Genomic DNA, 22,782 nt, shown 5'->3' on the forward strand with positions numbered 1-22,782 from the left:
AATGAGTTAATTCCGCAAGTCAATATTTGCAGTGTTGACTCTTCTTCTTCAGGACCTCTGCAATTCTCCCTGGCATGCTCTCAATCAACTTCTGGACCAAATCCTGACTGATAGCTGTCCATTCTTGCATAAGCAATGCTTGCATTTTGCCAGAATTTGTTGGTTTTTGTTTGTCCACCCGTCTCTTAATGATTGCCCACAAGTTCTCAATGGGATTAAGATCTGGGGAGTTTCCAGGCCATGGACCCAAAATCTCTATGTTTTGTTCCATGAGCCATTTAGTGATCACCTTTGCTTTATGGCAAGGTGCTCCATCATGCTGGAAAAGGCATTGTTGGGCGCCAAACTGCTCTTGGACAGTTGGGAGAAGTTGCTCTTGGAGGACATTCTGGTACCATTCTTTATTCATGGCTGTGTTTTTAGGTAAGACTGTGAGTGAGCCGATTCCCTTGGCTGAGAAGCAACCCCACACATGAATCGTTTCAGGATGCTTAACAGTTGGCATGAGACAAGACTGGTGGTAGTGCTCACCTCTTCTTCTCCTAATAAGCTGTTTTCCAGATGTCCCAAACAATCGAAAAGGGGATTCATCTGAGAAAATGACTTTACCCCAGTCCTCAGCAGTCCACTCCCTGTACCTTTTGCAGAATATCAGTCGGTCCCTGATGTTTTTTCTTGAGAGAAGTGGCTTCTTTGCTGCCCTCCTTGAAACCAGGCCTTGCTCAAAGAGTCTCCGCCTCACAGTGCGTGCAGAAGCACTCACACCAGCCTGCTGCCATTGCTGAACTAGCTCGGCACTGCTGGTAGTCCGATCCCGCAGCTGTAACAGTTTTAAGATATGGTCCTGGTGTTTGCTGGTCCTTCTTGTGCTCCCTGGAGCCTTTTTGGCAACAATGGAAGCTCTCTCCTTGAAGTTCTTGACGATGCAATAGATTGTTGACTGAGGTGCAATCTTTGTAGCTGCGATACTCTTCCCTGTTAGGCCATTTTTGTGCAGAGCAATGATGGCTGCACGTGTATTTTTAGAGATAACCATGGTTAACTGAAGAGAAACAATGATACCAAGCACCAGCCTCCTTTTAAAGTGTCCAGTGGTGTCATTCTTACTTAATCATGACTGATTGATCACCAGCCCTGTCCTCATCAACACCCACACCTGTGTTAATGGAACAATCACTAAAACAATGTTAGCTGCTCCTTTTAAGGCAGGAATGCAATGATGTTGAAATGTGCTTTGGGGGTTATAGTTCATTTTCTTAGCCAATATTGACTTTGCAAGTAATTGCTGTTAAGCTGATCACTCTTTATGACATTCTGGAGTATATGCAAATTGCCATTAGAAAAACGTAAGCAATAGACTTTGTAAAAATTAATATTTGTAGCATTCTCAAAACTTTTGGCCATGACTGTACAAAAGGAACAATATGTCAATGATTTCACTGCAACCACAGATCTGCCAAAGATTTATCTCTGTGTGTGACGGGGCCTTTAGATGTATGCACTGCCTCATTCAATAACATTGGTCTAAGTGGAATGAATTGTTTTGTTGGATAGCATCAAAAATGATTGTCTGCATGAGCTTCAGGATACAGTTTCACTTGCGTTTTGCACGGACGAGTGCAATCCGATAAAACATCAGACTGCACTCGCACCAGTGCAAAACTATGGGGCAGTGTCCATCTGCGATTGATTTTTCATGCCGTAGCGGAATGCGGAATGAATCGCAGCATGTTGCGTTTGGCAGCGAGTCTCGGCTCATGCACCCCTATGCAAGTATATGGGAGAGTGTGAAACATTACACTGCACTCACATGTAATCCGAGTGCAGTGCGACATACGAAGAAACAGGCCAGGATGGAGAGGGGGAGAAAGTGCTACTTCCCTCTTTCCCGCAGCTGTGATGTAATTGAAAGATCAGATCACAGTTGTATGATCCTCAGCTGATGCTCGCAGGAGAGGGTCATTAGCATATTGCTTTCGATGCTGTTGTGTGACACCCCACGGAGCCCAGGATAGGAGCTTCAATCCTAACCTGATATACCCGTCACCCGGTCTGTGGTTTGCAGAGGTTGTGGTCTGACCCGGTTCCGTGGCCCCGTGGTGCACAGTAAAAGGGGCAAGCAAGGATTGTTCCTGGAGAGGTTGTCATCAGTTACAGTGGTGACTGGGGTCCCGGCCTCCTCCACTGCGGACCCTTCCTCCGACCTTCCCCCTCTAGGAGTGGAATAGATGATGTCGACCATGCCATCTATGGTATGCGGCCAGGGATAAAGCCACCGCTGCAGGGTACCTCGCCGGGGAACATGTTGGGGGTGTAGCCGGGATATCACTCCCCACAGGTGGAGCGGCCCCCGGGAGGGAGAACGGGTTACTGGGAATCGCCAGAACACAAGGCGACAACAAACACAGTCAGAGCCACAGGGTTGCAGGTTTCAAATTTGTTTACTCACAGGTTTTTATGTCGCACCCAGGATGCTGGTCTTTACTGCGATGACTCTGGTTGTTCCCAGGCAGGGCAGAGGTCAAAGTCTGGTAGGGTAGCTTGTGGGCTTCTTCCTTTTTGTGCACTCGTGTCGTGGTCCCCTCCTGGTTTCTGGAGCTCTTGGGACCCACTACTCTGCCCCTCGAAGCTACGCGGGTTCCAAGGGGGCAACAAAATCTTCCCCTTGGTAACCCTCTTCTCCTCCATGCCACACGACTACCGGTCCCAGGCTCTCAACTCCTTCCCGGTTGGCCACCTCTCCTATTCCAAGTCTCTGCCAGCTAATGGACCGGGAACCTCCTAACCAGCAGCATCCAGTACTCACATGGATCCGCTCACTCAGCTTACGGGCCCTCAGCCATCCACCCACCCGGTCCAAGGTAAGGAAAGGGTATATGAACCGATCTGGACCTGGTTGTTCCTCTGCACTGCCTCCCTGAGAGAGCTCCCTCAGGAAGCTGGTCACTGTGTGTCCACTCTGTCTGGTCCCTCAAGCCGTTCTGAGGTAAAGTGAAACTAAGCTCTCAGTTTTGTAACTCCCTTCTGCTCATGCCCCCACCTGAGGAATGTTCCCTCTGTCTCTGTGTGAGGCACCTGCTGTCTGTGTTTCAATCAAAGGCTGTGTGATGCAGAAAACGAAACTTACCAGACCTTAACCTCTTCCTGCCCAGGATGGACGGACATTATAAAATACATAAAATACAATACCCTGTAGCGACCAGTCTCAGGGGTGCTACATTTGCATCGGAAGCTATACGCTAGTGGAACCGTACCCTCACAGTAGAATTCAGAACTAGCTCTAAGCCTATGTGCGCACGTTGCGTACTGGCCCCGCAGAAATTTCTGCAGCGATTTGAACAGCACACGAGCGCTTCAAATCGCTGCAGAAAGAATCCGTAGTGAAAAAAAAAAACGATTCCATGCGCTCTGAGTGCAGCCCCTCCCATAGACAGAGCGGGGACTGCAGGCAGAGCGCAGGAAAGAAGTGACATGTCACTTCTTAGAACGCGCGCTTCGGGCAGCAGCCGAAGTGCTGCGCTCTAAGACACCACGTGCGCACGTCTCCTGCATAATCTTTATAGATTATGCTGTGGACGAAGGACGCATGCAGTTACGCTGCGGTGCAGATCGCAGCGTAACTGCATGCAAATACGCAACGTGCGCACATAGCATAATTACTGCTGTTGACAATCTCTGGCATGATCACAGTTATGCATTCATTAGGACTAGGGCTAGGTGGACCCAGACTGTAATAGTCCAGATCCACGTGGTTTCAAAGTTGCTTGGGTGCTGGACCCAGGCCCGGGATTCCGGATGTTTGATCTGGATCCGGCACTCGAGAAAATAAAAAATAAAGGAAAAATAAAGAAAATAAGAATCAACAAGTGCTTCATTTCATATGCATGACTTTACCCGACCACCGGCCACTCTGTGATTGGTTGCAGTCAGACGCGCCCCCACCCTGTGTGACGGCATCTGCCTGCAGTCATCGCTCATCATGGCTCATTCATTCTCTGGAGCTCACAGCAAACAGTCGTGTTCTATGGCTGTGAGGTATGATATTCAGATGTAGCAGAGCTGGAATCACCGTGGGACCTTGTGTGAATTAAGTCGGACCTGCAGGGGTGTTGGAGTTAATAAAGTGGTGAAAGAGGATGCTTTTTGTATTTTATTCCAAATAATGGATTTTTTCTGTGTTTGTGTTTGTTTACTTTCATTTACAGATTCATGATGCGGGTATCTCATAGACACTGCCATCATTAATCTAGAGCTTAGTCACAGCTGTGCACTGTTATTAACCCGTCATTACCTCGATTGCCACCACACCAGGGCATTTGAGAAGAGCAGGTTTAGCGCTGGGCTTGTCACATCTAATGGATGCGGCAATTCCGGGAGGTTGGAGGCTTATATTTTTAGGCTAGGTCTCTCCAGCCTGAGAATTGAGAATACCAGCCCTAAGCTATGGAGCTTTATCTTGGCTGGATATCAAAATTGGGGGGGACCGCAAATTATTTTTCTAAAATTATTTATTTAAATTAAAAAAAGCCGCATTCAGTTCTTCCTCTTTCGATACACAGCCAAGATAAGCGCAGGTTTGGGGCTGTAGCTAGAGCTTTATCTGTGCTGGGTATTAGAATACCGGGGGACCCTGCACCAATTGTTTTATTTATTGCTTTTATACCACAATACTGACGGTAGATGCTAGAATGTCAATTCTATCACATGATAGGTGCGTGTTCAAAATGCCATCCGATGTTTCCAGCCAAAATAAACATTCTTTTTCTAAGACCATGTGGGCATCGAGTTGTTTATAATAGAAGCGGGGTTCTGGGGGTGAGACCCCAAGATAGGGGAAGTGCAAGGGGGGCGAAGAATTTGCGGGACATTCTGGTGGCAAGCCACTATGTCCCCCCTGCCCGTAATCCATTTGGTACCCGAGGCCCAACTGTGGGCTGTTATAAGTGTGGCCACTGCTTGGCTTGCAGAAACGTAGTTCGTAATATGACGTTCTCCTCGCCTGATGGGGCTCAGACATTTCAAATCAGAAAATACATCACGTGTGGCTCCACACACGTGGTGTACTTTGATGTGTGCCCATGCTCCCTGATCTATGTGGGGCTCACCTCCCGTGAGCTCTGCATTAGGGTCAGGGAGCATTTCCGTGACATCGAGGCAGCTAAATCTATTACGGATAACACGCTACTTAAAACGCTGCCTCGGCACTTTAAGATCCATCACAGTTGTAACTCTGCATTGTTGGAGGTACGGGGCATTGATATGGTGAGCAGTGGGTCCAGGGGTGGTAACCTCAAAAAGATGCTTGCCCAATGCGAGGCACGTTGGCTCCACCGCCTGGACACGCTGGTCCCAAAGGGACTCAACGAAACAATGAGTTTCACCCCGTTCCTCTGACATGCATGATTTTACTTTTTTTCACCACCGGACTGATTCTATTTTTATTCCTAGGGTTTGTGTGTTTTTATATTTTATTGTTTTTAATTACTTTTTTACCCTAGTTGTGCTTTCCCTTTCTCTCTCTTATACGCCATGTTTAACCATGTTATACTGTAAATCTGTATATACATCTCTTGCGTTCAGCTTTAGTAATCCGTATATTTTTTATGTACGCTTTCAGTATTCTGTGTGTGGACTGCTGCCCTCCCTTCTTCTGTTTTGAAATTGGATTCTTGCCATTCTGGATACATTGTACCAAGACAACAATCAAGGCCATGAGAATTTTGGATTTGCTATTCACATTTTTGTTATGTCTACCATTTCTCATGGCTTGTGTACTCTTTGTTATTTTTCCTTTGGAGAGCTGCAGCACAGTCCTTTTGTATTTATATGGTCACATACCTCTGTATGCGTGGCGCGCCCGTGTCCTCCTGCTGTGGGCATGCTTGCCGTCGTCATGGTAGCTGCGCTCTCACGGGAGCGGGATGACGCGTCCCCTCTCTCGCGCGTGCGCGTTGCCGCCCGACGGCTGGCCCGCCTCCATTGTGACGCCGCTGACGCGTGTGCGCGTCACTTGAGGATGTGACGTACGCGGAAGTAAGCGGGCGCTTTACAATATACACCCCTAGGTTACAAAGAGCATGGCGCTGCCTTCTCCCTCCCTGAGGAAGCCGAACTTGAGCACAGGCTCAAAGAGGCGAAACGTACGTTGGTGGGGTACGGGGGAGCCTCTTTTTCTGCATATTTAGGACTATGAACTTTGAACTATGACTTTGGGATTATGCACTGGCCACTTTTGATGCACTGGCCACTTTACTCTGTCCATCTAAGTGACTTGACCAGATCTCTCTTATGTATTGGGTATGTCTGTGCGGGTTATTTATATGTATTTATGCACATGCACTTTATATATATATTGTTCCTGCAATATTTGCTCTGACATATCCCCTGTATGCCTTATTCATGTGATCGGTCATCTCCAAAATATTATCTATTCAGCGGTCCTGTCTATGTCTTTCCACATCCCTCTGTGTTTTTACCTCTTTTTTTGCTGGTTGCACATTTATGATTATAATAATAAAATTGTATTCACTTTTTGGCATCTTTTGACTCTTGTCCTCCTGTTTATCATATTCTAGGCTCACGGTAGATGCTAGAATGTACGGGCTCCTTCAGTTACACTGCTTTCCCCTCCCACTGGCTGTCCTGGCGCCTGTGATTGGATGCAGTCAACTGACATGCTGCCACTCAGGACGTGTCTGACTGTAATCAGCGGCCCAGGCAGTGAATGCGAAGCCAGGGAGCAGCATACAGCCATGCCGGAGCCTTAGTAAGTCCACCGCTCGCGCTCCCATTCCTCTATCCCTTCTATCAAAATTTTTAATCTCTGGATTCTGCTACCCATAGACTTATACGGGGGCGGATTCCAGACCGGATCCGGATTTTCTTTTAAAAGAGAGTATCCTGCTAGTGCATTAGTTCCTTGGCCTGGGCAGGTTATAACTGCTGCCCTCTATTTGCTGTAAGTAATTACTGAATTTTTGGAGGACATTTTATCTCTCTTTTTGTTGCTTTTTTATTTAGATATCAGTGTAGGGACCCACAAGAATGAAGACCTGTGAAGATTGTTGTGGGCAACCGTATTCTGGCCCTAATACCAACCAATACCTCATATATATTTTATATATGTTTTTTGCATATAACACTTTATACAGGATGCAGCCAGGCCCCTTAATGTTAGGCCTTGTATATTGGAGTTCCCGTCCCTGTATGGTGCACTTGGATAGTACTGGCGCAGCCCGCCTAGTCAAATAGTATGGGCGTGACTAATAGGCTGCTAACCAGCTACCCTATACAAGCCACTTGTGTGCAATTTTATCATCCAGCAATCACCCTCTCCTTGCATTTTAAGTGTGTGAGTGATTTACTTCTTTTGCACCTGTGATGCCTCCACCTTAATGGGGGTCTTGCTGCATCCTGCTAGTGCATTAGTTCCTTAGCCTGGGCAGGTTATAACTGCTGCCCTCTATTTGCTGAAAGTAACTGACAAATTGCCGTAACAGATGCAGGAATGAGATTTGGCCATGTCTACACAACTTGTTATTAAAATGCCATTCAGTTCTAAATTCTGCCAAACGAGTAGAATGAAGGCTGTACCGCTGGTTCCCTGCTTACTGGATTCAATTGTATTTGCTTCTGACTTGTAGCAACTTGATGGTTTTGTAGCACCCCTGAAGCCATCAGGGAGCTACAAGGTACTGCATCCCCACCAGGATGCAGGGCCTACCCCCAGGGACCCAGAAGACCAGTGCCGGTAACAACAAAAACATTCTAGTTAATCCCTGTTTTTCCCCAAATTCCCCAAAGACTGGTGCCAGACGAGGGTTGGACCTAATGCATGGCCACCTAGAGGTGGAGCCGATTCAGTCCGGGAGGGGCAGACAGTGGACAGTCAGACTCAGAACAGAGGGAGAGTTGGTCGGTGATGAGGAAAATGAGAGCGAGTGGAAGCACTGACAGGAGTGTGACGGTGACCTGAAGGCCCAGGTGTGTGGTTGCCGGTGGAGTACTCCCGGAACCATTGCACCAACAGAGTACAGAATCCTAGGTCAGGCAAATGCTCCAGGCAGACCTGATAAAATCTGCACAGTGAGGGGACCATCAAGGACCTCACTGACCTTGAAATTCGGGACACAGTAGCAATGGGAAAACCGGGGAACAGGACCAGAGACTCTGACCCCACAGGGTTCACGCTACCATCATACAGACTACTGTTGAGAGACTACTGTGATGACATGGACTCTGTGAGTGCCTAGCATGAGTTAAGTTTCTTAACATTCAGCCGGACATGAAGATATTTTTTTTATGGACTAGGGATAAGTCCTCATTGTTTATGACTCAGGAGTCTATTGTTAAATTTCTTGTTGACTTGTGTATTTACCTTGGCCAGAGAGGATAAGCTACCCAGACAAATTACTTGTGCGAACCTCCATTGTATTGCTATGTGTATCTGGATGCGATGTGGCTTGGCTGTTTCTCCCTCATCTCTGTCAGAGACCATTACTGCTGGGGATGTTTTGCATATGGCTTCAGATCTAGCCAATAAGAACCCAGTCTTATCCACCAATCGTGAAGACCCCGGTGGTCTGTATGGAGAGCTCAGGGGTATAAGAAGAAGGACTGTCCATTGCCCGGGTTGACTCTTGCTACATGATACCAATCTAAGCTCTGCGGATCCGATTGGCAAGCCATAGCTGAACCTGGATTATAATACTATATGGACTTGGCTGAGATATCAAAGACTACCTAAGGAAGGAATCCAGCTTGGGACAATCCAGTCACATGACTAAAGACTTTGCGATCCTCAGCCAGCTTCCTAAATCTGGCGTTATTACATTCTCGGTGGGTGCCCGCCAAAAGCGGGGTGCTGCTGGTTTGGAGTAAGTAGGCCTGGAAGCTCTGAGGCACGGACATTCTAATCCCTGGTGAACCAGCGGAAGGGTGAGAAAATGGTGTCAGTTACATTTTGTGAATTTGCTCGTTATGTGCCATATGCCGTTAATTGTTTGGGGATCCAATAAAGTCTTAATATTGTGATTCCCTCACCCTGTGTTGTCTGAGTAGTGTTCCGCCCATGGTGAAGGAGTTTGGGCATTCAATTGGGATGAGCCCTGGGCCATGCTATCTTTCTAAAGGCGGCCGGGCCAGCGGACGAGATCACCCACCGACCCCCGTGTCTCCACAGCTACCAGGAGGGGACCCCCAGATGCTCCAAGCCACGGGGACCCACCAACCAAAGACAGATGCAAGGGAAAGAAGCCACCAGGTCACTAAACTGGCGCTGGGACTAAGGGGTACTTTACATGCTGTGACATCGCTAATGATTTATTGTCGGAGTCACAGTGTTGTTTGTGACGCACATCCAGCGTCGTTAGCGACATCGCAGCATGTGACACGTATGAGCGACTTACAACGATCGCAAAAGTTGTAAAAATCGTTGGTGTTGGAGATGTCATCCAAACACCAAATATCGTTGTCTGGTAAGTAGCGATATTGTTCCTCGTTCATGCGGTATAACACATCGCTATGTGTGACACCGCAGGAGCGACAAACATCTCCTTACCTGCTGTCCACCGGCAATGAGGAAGAAAGAAGGTGGGCGGCATGTTCCAGCCGCTTATCTCCGCCCTTCATCTGCTATTGGACGGCTGCCGTGTTACATCGCTGTGACGCCGCATGAACTGCCCCCTTAGAAAGGAGGCGGTTCGCCGGTCACAGCGACGTCGCTAGGCAGGTAAGTGCGTGTGACGGGTGTAAGCGAGGTTGTGCGACATGGGCAGCGATTTGCCCGTGACGCACAACCGACAGGGGCGGGTACGCTCACTAGCAATATCGGTGCCGATATCGCAGCGTGTAAAGTACCCCTAAGGGGACCAGCGGTTAAGACCAGCCTTCCTCGGGTGACCAGTTTGAAACAGACTGTGAGTAAAGGCACCAGTTCTACTGCAACCTCTTGTGTGGCCTACCTTCTTTCTGCAACTATCAACATCACCTATCCTCTGGGTCCTGGCCCTGCTTGCGGAGGGCCTAACATCCAGGCTGCCACCAACACCAGCCTCAGTAGTGAGAACTGTGCAGCGGCGGCTCCATCTACATAGCCGCAACCCACAAGTGGCGTCACGCAATAAACTTTCATTTAATCTCCCCTGTAAATATACCCCTTTTAAAAAGCGTCCACCAAGTGACATCTCCCCAGCAGTACACTGCCCGGGACCGAGTACCCCATAGTTCTGGCGACACAGTTTCACCTCACCATGCTAACGTGTTTTACTGCAGCACAGAGATAATAGACAATGTGGAAGCTTAGTTCATAAAATCGGATAGTTAATAAAGATATAGTTTGGTAGTCATAGGTCAAAAGGGGAGTGAGAGAGGACAGTGTGGAGGCATTGTGCTATAAGAAGAACAGTGTGTGGTCTGATTTTATACATGGAGTATAGTGATGGGAAATTATTCCAAAACACAGCGTGGCAAATATTTTTATTTGGGGACACAATAATAACATTCTTATTTTTACATTATAGTGTCAGGATGCATTACACAAGGCTGGGCAAGAAGAAAGTCTGCATAGACAAGCTGTGGATGGGAAAAGTTATCATGGCATTTTTTTCACCATTTTACCTCACTTGGTATTTCTTTTCCATTGTTGAGTGCATTATATTGGAAATTTAACAGAGGCACTCAAAACTACAAGTTGTCCTGCAAAGACATGTTCAAATATGGCTAGGTGGATGGAAAATCTAAAAGTTGTACCTTTTAGAAGAGGGGAGGAAAAATTGAAGTTGCAAAAACAAAAATTAGCTTATAGAGGTATTATCAAATTGTCTCTTGACCAGTTCACAGCTCTGCAGGCAGTCACTTTGCTTCCTCATTGCTGGGGGAGCAGGACCTGTGACACTTCTGGTTAGTTTGCTTCTTTTTACTGTCATTGCTCTGAAGTTTATACTGTTATAGGTATTCTTACTATCTCTCTATTATATAAAAAAAAAACCTGTGAATTTGAACAAGAACACTGCTCAGTAAAGTGAGAGTCGTGATTAGGAGACTGTTGTTCTAGAAACTTCTCAGGCTTGGGGAATTGTGATCATGCAGAAATGATAAGAGAAGATCAGTAAGGAGCTGACAGGGTGGGGAACAATTAAGCGCTGTTTAAAAATCATTTGGCTAAAGAGAAGTCACTGGGATCTAAGGAGTCAACTCCTCTCCTGGAATATAAATACTCCACACATTAGGCCAGGGTCTGGTGTTTGATCTCCTTGAATGCAAACTGCACACTATGTAAGATAAAAGCTCTCATAGGAGAATGACAGCAGATAGAAAGGCAAGTCAATTGCAAACATGCTTATTTTCAATCTTGTTTATTTTATAGTAACTTAATAATATGAGAATTCTTCTTTTAAACATTTTTGGAGTCTAACTCTAGGATATTTTATAAAGAGATTATCTTTAAATGGATCCTGTCAGAGTCTGATCGTGTGATTGCAGCCAGACTTGGTGTTTCCAAGAAAACATAGTTTGAAAAACTGGCAGGGACCTTAGGGAAAGAGACCCTGCTGTGAGAGTGAGCTAAGCGTCATTCTACTGAGATCCGATTCCCTGGCATGTGAGAATCGGAGGATTCTAAGGAGAGGATAGAGAGCTTAATTTCTCCATCTCCTCCATCTTCTGTGTTGGCATATAATAGACTGCACTCAGATGACATCTGAGTACACACCGATGTCTCACATACACTCACTGACCTGTATGGATTTTTACCTTCCAATGTACGCTGCCAATCTCAGTGTGCCGCCCCTGCAGCGGATCGAACCGTTCGGATCCGGGAGTGGTGATTGCTCGTGGCTCGAGGGTCTCCAGACCCGGGAGCTAGGGTCCACACTCAAATTGAAAAGGGGGTATTTACAGGGGAATTGGTATAGTTTGCGATGCCACCCGTAGTGTACGGTAATTGGGAGTACCGCCGCTGCCATTGAGAGTACTCGGGGTGATGAAGTGGGGCAGCAAGATGACGTTACCCTCCACGGGTTGGGCTTGGCCCCGGGACTCTGGATGGTGATGTGGGGTTGCAGTGCAGGGGTTAATCAGGTACTCACTCAGCAATGAAGCAGACGCTGACAACAGGGTAAACCAAGTCTCTGACTGCCGTTGCCTCTTGAGGAGAGATCGTCCGGGTCCCGTCCCCTGCAGCACTGCCTGGTGGTCCGTAACCTGCCTAGATTGTCCGTTGTGGCTCAGTAGCTTGGAGCTTGCCGGTCCCCGCTCCCCACTTTGGCTAAGTGAAGGAGCCTGCTCTCAGGAGTTCACGCCTGGGATTTCAGTGGGCCCCTTGCTAGGAAAGCCCTATCCCCCTCGCTGTGCTAGTGCACCCGATCTCTGAGCTTCGTGGGAACAGTCCATAAAGGCCTGTCCTCCGCAGGTTAATTGCCAGGTCGCCTGAAGCTTCTCCCTGACCTAGGGTCCGTGTACACTGACGTGCCTTCGGTCCCGGACCGGTGATAGGACCAGGATGCTGACCGTCCTCCTTGACGGGTTCCAGGCACCTAGCCTCAATCCCCTGCGACCGGGGGTCCGACTCCTCTAGGTCCAGACCACCGTCTACGACCTAGTCTGCTTCTCCCCTGGGAGCTACAACTACCAGCTTCCTCAGAGCTCCTCACAGCTTGAGGGTTTATACTCAACTCACTTAACACCTCCCACCTCCGTCTGACCCCTAGGTGGGTGGCCCTATTCCTGCTTGAGCAGCCCCCTGATGTGCCTGACAGGTGTGGTGCAAGATGTATCTAGGATTTGCGAATGCTGGTGGAGGCAGTACTGCAAGTTAGGTTCCCAGAACCATGGAGGTTTGAGTCCTGCACAGGAAGGGCAGATTGTGGAGAACCCTGTGATGACCTGAATAGTCCTTGGCGTCACTTCAGCATGCTGTGACTTTTTACTCATGCCGATTAAAAATCACTGGTCGGCACTATCCCTTAGTATAACACTGAGTAGAGTGTTACAGTGCCTACAAGTAGTATTCAACCCCTGCAGATTTAGCAGGTTTACACATTCGAAATTAACTTGGCATTGTGACATTTGGACTGTAGATCAGCCTGGAAGTGTGAAATGCGCTGCAGCAAAAAAGAATGTTATTTCTTTTTTTTTTTTAAATTGTGAAAAGTTTATTCAGAGGGTCATTTATTATTCAACCCCTCAAACCAAAAGAATTCTGTTTGGTTCCCCTAAAGTATTAAGAAGTATTTCAGGCACAAAGAACAATGAGCTTCACATGTTTGGATTAATAATCTCTTTTTCCAGCCTTTTCTGACTAATTAAGACCCTCCCCAAACTTGTGAACAGCACTCATACTTGGTCAACATGGGAAAGACAAAGGAGCATTCCAAGGCCATCAGAGACAAGATCATGGAGGGTCACAAGGCTGGCAAGGGGTACAAAACCCTTTCCAAGGAGTTGGGCCTACCTGTCTCCACTGTTGGGAGCATCATCCGGAAGTGGAAGGCTTATGGAACTACTGTTAGCCTTCCACGGCCTGGACAGCCTTTGAAAGTTTCCACCCGTGCCGAGGCCAGGCTTGTCCGAAGAGTCAAGGCTAACCCAAGGACAACAAGGAAGGAGCTCCGGGAAGATCTCATGGCAGTGGGGACATTGGTTTCAGTCAATACCATAAGTAAGGTACTCCACCGCAATGGTCTCCGTTCCAGACGAGCCAGTAAGGTACCTTTACTTTCAAAGCGTCATGTCAAGGCTCGTCTACAGTTTGCTCATGATCACTTGGAGGACTCTGAGACAGACTGGTTCAAGATTCTCTGGTCTGATGAGACCAAGATCGAGATCTTTGGTGCCAACCACACACGTGACGTTTGGAGACTGGATGGCACTGCATATGACCCCAAGAATACCATCCCTACAGTCAAGCATGGTGGTGGCAGCATCATGCTGTGGGGCTGTTTCTCAGCCAAGGGGTCTGGCCATCTGGTCCGCATCCATGGGAAGATGGATAGCACGGCCTACCTGGAGACTTTGGCCAAGAACCTCCGCTCCTCCATCAAGGATCTTAAAATGGGTCGTCATTTCATCTTCCAACAAGACAACGACCCAAAGCACACAGCCAAGAAAACCAAGGCCTGGTTCAAGAGGGAAAAAATCAAGGTGTTGCAGTGGCCTAGTCAGTCTCCTGACCTTAACCCAATTGAAAACTTGTGGAAGGAGCTCAAGATTAAAGTCCACATGAGACACCCAAAGAACCTAGATAACTTGGAGAAGATCTGCATGGAGGAGTGGGCCAAGATAACTCCAGAGACCTGTGCCGGCCTGATCAGGTCTTATAAAAGACGATTATTAGCTGTAATTGCAAACAAGGGTTATTCCACAAAATATTAAACCTAGGGGTTGAATAATAATTGACCCACACTTTTATGTTGAAAATTTATTAAAATTTAACTGAGAATCATAACTTGTTGGTTTGTAAGATTTATGCATCTGTTAATAAATCCTGCTCTTGTTTGAAGTTTGCAGGCTCTAAGGGGTGCTTCACACACAGCGAGATCGCTGCCGAGATCGCTGCTGAGTCACGCTTTTTGTGACGCAGCAGTGACCTCATTAGCGATCTCGCTGTGTGTGACACTGAGCAGCGATCTGGCCCCTGCTGCGCGATCGCTGCTCGTTACACACAGCCCTGGTTCGTTTTCTTCAAAGCCGCTCTCCTGCTGTGACACACAGATCGCTGTGTGTGACAGCAAGAGAGCGACAAATGAAGCGAGCAGGGAGCAGGAGCCGGCGTCTGACAGCTGAGGTAAGCTGTATCCAAGATAAACATCGGGTAACCAAGGTGGTTACCCGATATTTACCTTAGTTACCAGCCTCTGCAGCTCTCACGCTGCCTGTGCTGCCGGCTCCGGCTCTCTGCACATGTAGCTGCTGTACACATCGGGTTAATTAACCCGATGTGTACAGCAGCTAGGAGAGCAAGGAGCCAGCGCTCAGTGTGCGCGGCTCCCTGCTCTCTGCACATGTAGCTGCATTACACATCGGGTTAATTAACCCGATGTGTACTGTAGCTAGGAGAGCAAGGAGCCAGCGCTCAGTGTGCGCGGCTCCCTGCTCCCTGCTCACACTGGTAACTAATGTAAACATCGGGTAACCATACCCGATGTTTACCTTAGTTACCAGTCTCCGCAGCTTCCAGACGGCGGCTCCGTGCAAGCGCAGCGTCGCTTGCACGTCGCTGCTGGCTGGGGGCTGTTCACTGGTCGCTGGTGAGATCTGCCTGTTTGACAGCTCACCAGCGACCATGTAGCGATGCAGCAGCGATCCTGACCAGGTCAGATTGCTGGTCGGATCGCTGCTGCATCGCTAAGTGTGAAGGTATCCTAACTTATTTGCATCTTATCAAACCTGCTAAATCTGCAGGGGGTTGAAGACTACTTGTAGGCACTGTATCTGACAAAACACCGGATAGCACTCGTCTGTTTTATATGCTCGTGTGATTGAGCCCTAAATCATATATGCAGTGATGTGGAGGCTTTGGGCTTGTATCCTGGGCTACATGCCAGGTGGGCACCAAAAAGGCATTCTCCCTTTTCCTGAGTATTTAGACACGGGACTAAGTAAGGTAACCCACGAGTCGCCTGTGTTAGTGCGTCTGCCTCGCTATCTTTAATGGCACATCTGCACACGGTCTCGGCAGGATTCGGAGCCTCTTCTACGTGACTGCTCACTTACATTTATGAACACAGGGAGTTTTGTAAATCATATTTCCTAAGCATATTTTCAGCATCAGTAAAGGTTAAAAATAATGATCCATGTGGCATATTTCCTGCATGTAGCAATTCACAGATGATTTCCAAGCTGCTTATTAGTCAAACAAGGTTCACCCTGACAATTATTCATAGCTTACATTTCCTGCCCACAGATTTACATAGTTCCTCCCATAGAGAGACACTAACCTTTATAAATGATTATCCTGCTAAGCAGAGGCACTGCTGTTTGTGGTGTCGTGCAATAATTATCTCTGACCAGACATGGCATTACAGCCCACTCCTTTATATGCCCTCGCCATGCCGTTCTCCTCATGAATATACAGTTGTTCCTATGGTAACTGGACAGCTGCAGTGGTCTTCAGACACGTCTTGCCCGCTCTGAGTTATGCCTAGCTGCTTATAACAGGTGCAGTCAAAGCTAAGCTGTTGTTTTTCTCCTACACGATACTAATGTCATTGTCCAATTCAAGCTGTACAATTAGGCAGTCTGTCAGGATAAAGTGGAGGAATTCAGACGCACGTCAGGCATTCCAACAACTGCCCGCTACGCTTCTTTATATGCCAGTCTCAAATGTCATTTCCGTAGCTGCAGCAGGTTCATGGCGATCCGTCCTGCTGATGGCTCCGTCTGCTACCAGCTCCCTCCAAATATGTCATAGTCCGAAGAACATTTATTTTACACCAAGGGCAATGAAGATACACGGCTCAGTATTCAAGACTTTCCCACAGAAACTGACAGAAGCAAGATTCTGAGCTACAGGACAGGTCATTACCATAAAACAACTAAACCACCTCCATAACAGTGTCATCACAGGGACGCCATAAAGAGGCTAATTAGAGTCTCCTTATTGCTCGCGCAGAATGCCTCCAATAGATGATACTACATCAAAAATTGTCGCACATCACCAGGTTGGACTGACCCACAGGAGAACTCCGGTGGGCCCCTTAGCAATGGTATATCACTTACCCCTAAACATGATCAGTAGTTGGCACAATACACTTGTTTCACTATGGACAGACTAAGGAAGCATCTCATCATTCATTTTACAAACTACCCAGTATATAATTATATAGAAGCATAGGTAAATTTGTGAATGTAATATTTGTATGTAGTTGATCAGTGGCCCCCAGAGTCAGTTACTGGTGGGCCCCTGGCACCCCAGTTTGATACTGCACATCACTGTCAGCTGGGTACTTCGCATTGCAATTACCAGAAAAGTGCCCAAAAATACTGTAGAGATAGTGTATGAGACAAAACAGCAGGGAAGAATTGTTACTGTCTTTATGTAGTGCCCCTGAGCCACTCAGGGCACTACTAGGAACTGCTTCCTCACGGGGATGCAGGGCCTACCCCCAGGGACCTGGAACACTAGTTCCAGAAACACCTAGACACACCAAAATCCTAGTTACCACTCCACACCACGGTGTGGCCTCCCTTATTACTCCATCATACATCTCCCAGGCTCAGCCCTACCTGCGGAGGGCCTACCACCACAGCTGCTATTACCACCAGCCCTGGGGAATAATCCACTCAGAAGCAGCGGTTCCACAATTTTAACCGCAACCCGCAGGTGGCATCACACAAATGACTTTAATCTCCCCTGTAAATATAAATACCCCCCATTAAAAATCACCCAAGGCACGGGACTGGGCAGCGGCCACCAAAGTGACATTCCCCAGTTATACAGTGCCCGGGACCGAGTACCCCATTCCCTGGGCAACACAGCCTTTTTCCTGGCGTCACGAACAGGATATGGACTAGGCCCGTTAACCCGGGTGACGTGCGCCTTATGGACTGTTTTGGGCAAAAACTACTGCCATCTTTATTCCTGTGAAAAACTGGCTGTGCTATCACTGTGGTGCAAGCGTGCAAAAAAGAGACTCTGTCTCCTGGGAGTGTACAGCATGCAAAAGTGAAACTAACAACTGGAAGCCAGAAGGGGCGCCCGCAGAATGCACCCAGGTATGCTGGAGCAACTGCAGCTCTGCAGCACAAGACCAGCAAACCTGCAGAGGAGAGAATGTCTGCTCCTCCAGCCCATGGAACCGTACCCTGGCTGGAAGAAGAGCTGGGACAGCTGTGCCTCTGAATGTGGCAGCAAATGATCCAGCAAATTGAGGACTGGTGCTCAGAGATGATGGGGATGGTGGTGGCTGTGCGAGCCAAGGATGCACAGCTCTGCACAAGGAGCGGCACTGGGAGCCGGTAAGAGTGGGAACCTTCTTAGCCCCGCTAGTCCCCATGGCAGTGGAACCTGTACCACCACTGCCCGCTGATCCGCCGCTACCACTGCATCCTCCGACCACGGCCAGACCAGGCCAGGCCGCAATGCCTCCATCTATTGCCAGACCAGATCAGGCCGCAATGCCTCCGTCCACAGCCAGACCAGGCCGCAATGCCTCCGCCTCCAGTGAGACCAGACCAGGCCATGCTGCAAGATAGAGCCCTGGAAGACCCGACGACCGACAGAGGAGTCGCCGGTGACCAGGCCGAGCAGAGATCCGCTGATGGTGATCCGGATGTGGACTGTTCGGGTTCAGGGAGCCTGAGGTTTGAGCCGGAGTGTGGCATGGGTACTGCTGCACAGCGGGCTGTCGTGGATGAGGAGGTCGAGAAAGCCTGCCAAGCCACCATCCAGCAGCTGGCCCGGGAGCAGCATGAGCGTGCAACCAGAAGGAAGCAAGTGAAAGCCCGTGATCTGTACAAGAAACAGAGCCTGCGCCAAGCCAGCTGGGGAGCCTGTGGGGTCCAGTACCAGGGCACCGTCGACAGATTCGACCAACAAAAAGGTTGGGGCTTTATTAAAGAGCCCGGCATGCAAGCAGGAATCTTTGTGTCCCATCCAGACCATGACCTGCACCTGGGTAACATGGTCACGTACACCAGACACCATGGAAAGCGGGGCTGGTATGCTCTAGATATGCAGAAAATCCGTGACCTGTCATTGCTTGCTCCTCCTACTCCCCCGCCATTTCCCAGGTCATCTGCACTGCGGTAGCTGAACCAGGCTACCCCAGTTTGTTTTTCTTTGTTCCTGATTTAATGGACTGTTCCAGAAAATGTTGATTTTACAGTTAAAAATGCTTGCATAATCTCTGAAAAGTGTTGCATAATGGTTACATTACAGGTTTTATAAAAATGGACCTCGACTGCAGAACTGGTAGCAAAAACTTTAAGTGTAAATATGTTGCATCAAGTGTGCCTCCCGGAGTAAACGTCACCATCAGGAGACCAAGGAGAAGAAGGTTGGAGGAAAGGTCTGGGATAGACCTGGCCCAGACCTGGTGACCACAGTAACTGGTGACCTGCCTCCTTAGAGGGTTCTGGGACCAGGACCTTTGGGTCGTGGGTTGATGGGGGGATGCTCATGCAACGTTAAAGTAAAGCCTCCCCTGTGCGGGAACAAAGTTAAGTGTTTCTAATGTTTAATCAACCACTTTATTCTCTTTACAGCCCGAGGACGTGCTGTGTTTCACCAAGGGGGAATGTAGTGCCCCTGAGCCACTCAGTGCACTACTAGGAACTGCATCCTCACGGGGATGCAGGGCCTACCCCAGGGACCTGGAACACCAGTGCCAGCAACACCTAGACACACCAAAATCCTAGTTACCACTCCACACCAGGGGTAATTGGCTATTCGGACACAAGTGGATGGCCACCTAGAGGGTGGAGCCAGACCAAGGGGACTAGACAACCTGGTGGGAGGGGACAGCAGTCAGTTCTGCAGTAGTAGTGAAAGTAGAAAGACGTGCCTAGAGCTGGGTCGTGTAACGGTGACCCGGGGGCACAGGAGACTGGTCGCCAGGGCGGGTACACCCGAGTACCGCTGGGACCAGAGCACAGAAAAGGCACAAGGCCCTAGGTCAGGTGACAGTTTCATATGGTCTGGCAAATACCTGCACAGTGAGGGGACCTTCATGGACCTCACTGACCCACAGATACGGGGGCACCAGAAGTAAAGCAAGGATCAGGGTTCGGAACACAGACCAGCCCTACAGGGTCCACACTGTCTGCTGTACGGACAAGGAGGCTGCCACCAAAAAGGGACAGTTGGGCCACAAACGCTCCATGCTATGGGGACTCAACCACACTGAGGATGCCGGGGACAGAGCAACCGAGTCATCAATTGGCACTGGAACTACAGGGACCTGAACAGCCATCCAAGGGTCCAGAGTGAGTAGAGACTGTTAACTACAATCCACGGTGTGGCCTCCTTTATTACTCCATCATACATCTCCCAGGCTCAGCCCTACCTGCGGAGGGCCTACCACCACAGATGCTATTACCACCAGCCCTGGGGGATAATGCATTCAGCAGTGGTGGTTCCACAATCTTAACCGCAACCCGCAGGTGCAGTTCGCGTCACACAAATGACTTTAATGCCCCCCATTAAAAAGCATCCAGGGCATGGGACTGGGCAACGGCCACCAAAGTGACATTCTCCATTTATATACTGCCCAGGACAGAGTACCCCATTCTCTGGGTGACACACTAAGGCTATGTGCGCATGTTGCGTACTGTCACTGCAGAAATTTCTGCAGCGATCTGAAGAGCACACGTGCGCTTCAAATCGCTGCAGAAAATGTCCGTAGTGAAAAAAAAAAAGCCGATTCCATGCGCTCTGCCTGCAGCTCCTCCCATAGACAGAGCAGGGGCTGCAGGCAAAGCGCACGGAAGAAGTGACATGTCACTTCTTAGAACGCGCGCTTCGGGCAGCAGCCGAAGCGCTGCGCTCTAAAACGCCACGTGCGCACGGCTCCTGCATAATCTCCATAGATTATGCAGGGGACACAGGACGCATGCAGTTACGCTGCGCTACAAAGCGCAGCGTAACTGCATGTAATTACGCAACGTGCGCACATAGCCTTATACTCATAGCCATATATATGGAGATCACTTTAACATTACTAAAGAAGATGTGTTTGCCAAAAAGATCCTGAAAAGGGTATGATACCGTCCTGAGAGTGCTATAGGTGCCTATACAGAGCAACAGGGAAAAATTCACTAAAGCTGGCGAGTTTGATTTTCAAAAGATCCGATTATCTCTAATTATCTCCATAATTAAGCTTTAGTGATTCTTTTGCCTGCAGCTTATCAGAAACGAATGATTAGCTCTCATTCTGTCAGCATTTTCTTTATGATAATTTTACCATGAGCAGCAGAGAAGTTAGATCAGAAGTGACACCAACGTGGTTGTATCTTATTGCTATTTCTGCAAAAATGAAAAAAGCCGGCAACTAAATCAAACCGATAAATGCCAATATTTCTGTAAGGGGTACTTTACACGCTGCGACATCGCTACCGATATATCGTCGGGGTCACGTCGTTAGTGACGCACATCCGGCGCCGGTAGCGACATCGTAGCATGTAACACTAATGAGCGATGATCAACGATCGCAAAATCGTTCCAAAATGGTGATCATTGACACGTTCATTTCCTTAATATCGCTGCTGCCACCGGTACGATGTTGTTTGTCGTTCCTGCGGCATCACATATCGTTATGTGTGGCACCGCGGGAGCGACGGACATCTCCTTACCTGCCTTCAACGGCAATGCGGAGGAAGGAGGTGGGCGGGATGTTACGTCCCGCCCATCTCCACCCTCCGCATCTATTGGGCGGCCGCTTAATGACGCCGCAGTGACTTCGCTATGACGCCGAACGCCCCTCCCCTTGAAGGAGGGAATGTTCGGCAGTCAGAGCGACGTCGCTGACCAGGTATGTGCGTGTGACGCTGCCGTAGCGATAATGTTCGCTATGGCAGCGATCACCAAATGTCGCACGAGCGACGGGGGCAGGTGCTATCGCGCTCGACATTGCTAACAATTGCTAGCGATGTTGCAGCGTGTAAAGTACCCCTAAGTATATCAAATGTAATTTTCTTCCTTTAAAGGGAATCTGCCACCTAATCAGAGAAAAGCATGATGTAGAGACCCTGATTCCAGCGATGTGCCACTTGCTGGGCTGCTTAGTGTAGTTTTGATAAAATAACTGTTTTATCAGTAGGAGATTATCATTAGAGGCTTAGTAAACCTGCTATTATTTAGTGCTCCATACTCATGAGCCCAGTATAATCCCCCCCAATACTGATTTTCAGAGTTCTATGTACACTATATATATATATATATATATATATATATATATATATATACATATATATATATAGCAGAAAGCTGTTAATCAGTGGTGTGGGTGGGGTTATACCAAGCTCAACAATCAGAGAACTACAAGATCTTCAGCAGAAATAACAGTGATTTTATCAAATGACAGCAGACAGCTCAGTAAGTGACACATCACTGAAATCAGGGTCTCTGTCTCTACATTATGCTGCTCTCAGATGGGGGAGCAAAAACCTGGTGACAGATTCCCTTTAATTTTTGCTGTCAATTTATGTTTTTAATGAAGATCCTATTTAAAGACCAACCTCCCAAAATTTAAAATTAAAGGCTGAACGGAACCAGGGCAGAGCCGTGGGCGTAGTGACCCATGACTCACCTTTGCAGGGCAACCAAGGGGTTAATTGCAGTTTGGGAAAAGAGCGGGGTTTTTCTGCAGGGTCAGGACTTTAAGGGGTGGACTTATAGGGCCAGGGGAGGGAATAGGGGGGGCTGTATATATATGTCCAGTGAGAGCGGGGGGGGGCATCACTTTGGCATGAGGCACCTATAGAGAAAGGTCCCGCCCTCCCACCCTATGTTTAATCTGTGTCAGGGGTAGATGGGGAGTTGCGTTTAATTTAACTTCTTATAGTGTGTTCGGGTCATTTCGGCGAGCGGTGGCGAGGGGGGTTCTTGGAGTCAGTGGAAATGTCGGGGAGGGGGGTGGTACATCGCATAGATGGGGGACCACCCCCCTTGTTTATTCTGGTATGGTAATTGCCTGGCGGACTTGGGGGGCTCTACAGGAGTGGGGTCTCCTGAGAGTCGGTTAGGGACACGGTTTTCCGGCAAAAGGTGGTGCCCCCGAGCTTGTGGTCGCGGCTGGGGGCAAATATGCCGGATGGTTTTGGTAACATACTTGGTGTCCGCTAGGT

Source organism: Anomaloglossus baeobatrachus, chromosome 2, assembly GCF_048569485.1.
Source record: "Anomaloglossus baeobatrachus isolate aAnoBae1 chromosome 2, aAnoBae1.hap1, whole genome shotgun sequence".
Taxonomy (NCBI): Eukaryota; Metazoa; Chordata; class Amphibia; order Anura; family Aromobatidae; genus Anomaloglossus; species Anomaloglossus baeobatrachus.